At 38.3% G+C, this 3,939-nt stretch overlaps 1 pseudogene; it reads right to left on the bottom strand.

Moving 5' to 3' along the window:
* Positions 1 to 2,099: 2,099 nt before the first annotated feature.
* Positions 2,100 to 3,939, bottom strand: part of LOC107707276 (kelch-like ECH-associated protein 1) — a 17,085-nt pseudogene continuing 15,245 nt past the window's right edge.

The raw sequence follows: 3,939 nt of genomic DNA, 5'->3' as shown, positions 1-3,939 counted from the left end.
AAACGTCCAATTTTTCTTTCAATAATGTTTTTAAAGTTTTGCAAGAATTTCGTGATACTAAACGTTTTATTAATTGTCATAGCAAGTGATTTTAAAATGTCTCACTTTTTATAAGATGACTGAAAATTGTACTTGAATTCGTAGTTTATTCTTACTTTTGGAAACTCAATTGTTTATTAATAATAATAATAATAATAATTATTATTATTATTATTATAATTTCTGTTGTTTCTAGAAGTAGTAATTTTGATAGTCAATAGAAAAAATATAACCACACACACATTGTTTGTCCACAGAATAATTACACATTATTAAATAAAAAGCATCCCCACACAAACCTCTAACTCCGCCAGCAGGACCTCAATTTCAGACTCAGTAAAGCTTTTTTTTTTTCTTTGTGCTCGTCATTCTCAAGCATAGCAATTCGGATATTGGCGTGTGCTCTTTTATATGGGAATTATATTAATTAGGGGACGTTTACAAGGCGGAGATCTGACACCAGTCAGCTGCGCACAATTTCAAGATCTTTTGCCATTTATAAATGTCACATCTGGAAGAGAGGCTTACACATGTGTTTTTGTGCGCACGTTCGTTTTCTCTGAATCGCACTTAGGCACTTTTGAGAAATTATCTTAAAACAAATTTAGGATGGTCTATACACAACATTTTATAAATGAGGCCCCTGAAGTGTTTCCACTTTTGTGCATCAGACGTTCAGCCAGCGGTCCGTGGGCGTGACGTCTGAGACTGAGACTATGTTTTCTGAGACTATGACACTTGTGTAGACCTTGTGGATGCTGCACACTGGTGGTGGTTGAGGAGAGACCCCCACACATGATTGTAAAGTGCTTTGGGTGTACAACAATACACAATAAAGCACTATATAAATGCATCATTCATTCATTCATACACTTAATGGTAACCTCAAAAATCAACATAACCTAAACTCTTTAAAATGTCAAATATAACTGAACAACAAACTTTAATAGGTCTTTCCCTTCACTAAAAAACACATTAAACATTCATTCATACACTTAATGGTAACCTCAAAAATCAACATAACCTAAACTCTTTAAAATGTCAAATATAACTGAACAACAAACTTTAATAGGTCTTTCCCTTCACTAAAAAACACATTAAACAGCACTTAATTTCAACATTTACTCTCCTGATCTATCCCTATGCAAAGCATGCTGGGAACTAGAAATCCGCTGCCCAGTTTCAGTCAATGCAACGTAAATGATTAATGTAGCCCCAACACAAAAGGTTTAAATTAACTTAACATTTTACAAATGTAATTTTATTTAATATAATACAATTTTGTGCAAATGACAACTGAGTAAAAAAAAAATTTTTGAGTGTGGGGACATAATAACACATTTAAATTATGCATATACATATTCTAATGAAGCTTAAAAGGAATTACCTAATAAAGATTTAATTTTCACAGCTATATTTCTCTGTAAGCTGATTTGAGGCATCATTTAAAGCACTATATAAATAAACTGAGTTGATTTGACAGAATGCTTCCTTTGCAACTGATCTGACTTTCCGTTCTTTGTGACCTCATCAGACACCCTTTTTAAAACACTGGCAGACACACCTCTCTGTGTTTTTCTGTTCCACTGTCTAGGCAATCTGTAAAATTGTAAAAAGAAAAAAAAAATCATAGTTTTAAATAAGGGGATGGTTGGCACATCTTTTTAAAGATGTGTTACAACCCACCCCACCCCTGTCAGTCATTGTTTAGCTAGCTGTATTAGCTTAATTGTTTGAAATTAGAAGGGGAAAATGCATCATGTGAATCCTATCTTATCCCTGGTTTGTGTAACTGGGGGTGTTACGACTCTCCCCGTGTTACAACCATACCCGGTCTCCCCTACCCAACCTTCGCTGCTTTAAGAACAAACAATATGTCATTTAGCAGAGGCACATAATGTTGGTGCTCACTGGTTCACATTTAACCAGTCATTTCTAATCTAAAGACATGTTTAATACATTAAACTCAATATAAGAGAGAGAGAAGTAGCCGCAACAACATACAGAGATCCTTAAAACAAAAATAAGCAAATAAAAAAAAATAAAATCACACTCTTCATTTATATTATTTCATGATAAAATATGAGCCGATAGCAGCGCATGTGAGAGTCGCAACCGCCCGACACAAACATCTGTCCGTTCAACACGGCCGCGGCGTGACCGCAGAGAGGAGCGTCCAGAGGATGAGACGAGCTGTGATAGCAGGAGGAAAACAAACATTACAGGCTTGACGTGTTTCAGAAAGGCGGGGCATAGAGGAGAAACAATAATGTACAGTATGTGGAAAATATATTTTTTTAACCTTAAACCACATAAACACATTTCATTACACCAAATACACAAAATAATGTTCTTTTTAGCAACATCATATGACCCCTTTAATGACCATATAACTTGAACAGCTCAGTTTGCGGTTAGAATGACAAAATGTTTAGTTAGAAGATTAAAATTTACATTTTTTGCATAGTCTTCCTCGCTTGTCAAAATGATTGAGAATCAAATCAAAGAAGACGGACTTTACTTTTCACAGAAGCCGAGCGCCAATTCCAGCAAAACACTTTTACAGTGAAAGAGTGTGAGGTAAGAGGTTGCTAAATATTTAATATGACACTGTTGTTGAATTACACCATTTTGAATGAAATATTCTCGGTGCGGATTTATCGCCCTACAAAGGGCAGAGTGAAAACAATCATGGCTGCCATATTGAAGGGTCGTTCCAAACCGAAGTGCTCAAAACTGGCCACTTCAAATTGCCCTTCGGAATGAAGGATTTCGAATGGCACAACTGATGGACACTTCGGACCCCCATGATCGTTTGCACAGGGAAGTTGTTAGGCAAAATGTATCCATTTAAAAACCAATTGCTTATGAAGTAATATCCATTGGCCGCTTGCACAATCTCATCGTTCCGAGCGTGTTTTTTGGGGCGTCAACCAGCGTACAAAATGTGCAACAAAGGCGCCTCCTTGATCATCTCGTTAAGATGATGCAGAAGTGCGTTCCAAAAAAAGTTTTTTTGACCCCTACACCCTTCATCCCTTCGAAGCTCTCACTCCAGAGGGCAAACCCTTTGAAGGGATTAGGGCGTAGGGATAAGCCCTTCCGAATGGAATGCAGGGACAGGCTATCATTTACATCAGCGGTTCCCAAACTGGGGTGCGCGCACCCCTAGGGGTGCACAGACCGACCAGCAGGGGTGCACGAGAGAATGCTTTGGATGATCTGTGTGCATTTTTTGAAGGGGCAAGTGAAAGAGAATTTTACTTGCCCAACCGGACAACTAATCTAATCTAATTAAAACATCGAATTCTCACAGCAAGGCAGAGAAGGGACAGTGGATCCAGTTGCAGCAAGTTTGTGTTAAAATTAAAGGTTTATGATGCGATTTCAATTTTTCCTTTCTCTTTGGAGTGTTACAAGCTCATGGTGCATAAAGAAGATCTGTAAAGTCTCAAATCCAAAGAGACATTCTTTATAAAAGTTAAGAGTCAACCACACCTACCTAAAACGGCTCGTTCTAACACACCCCCACATGTCTACATCACTGTGTGGGAAGATTTGCACAACAAATCTTCATAACGCCGCCCAAATATTCACGCAAAAAAAGAAGGCATAACTTTTATTCTTGCTATTCTTGCAACAACAATATTGTATTGTTGTTGACGCCATGTCGTGAAGGCACTGTGTGTTTCGTTGTGAAAGCGAAACTACTTTGTTTGGCCTTCCAAAAGAGAACGATATCTGCTTCGTCATGCCTAGAGCTGATCCGTGTTGGTCGCTGAGGGAATACATCAACTTAGTGCTGTGGATCACCGGATCGGCTTTCACCGTGGACGAAGCAGAGTCCAGCCCGGGGTCGTCACATGTGGTTGCCGCAAGCCTCCTTCGTCGAATCCGCCG

This window comes from Sinocyclocheilus rhinocerous, unplaced genomic scaffold (genome assembly GCF_001515625.1).
Source record: "Sinocyclocheilus rhinocerous isolate Xijiao unplaced genomic scaffold, SAMN03320098_v1.1 scaffold114, whole genome shotgun sequence".
Taxonomy (NCBI): domain Eukaryota; kingdom Metazoa; phylum Chordata; class Actinopteri; order Cypriniformes; family Cyprinidae; genus Sinocyclocheilus; species Sinocyclocheilus rhinocerous.
This window is presented reverse-complemented; position numbering and strand designations above follow the sequence as displayed.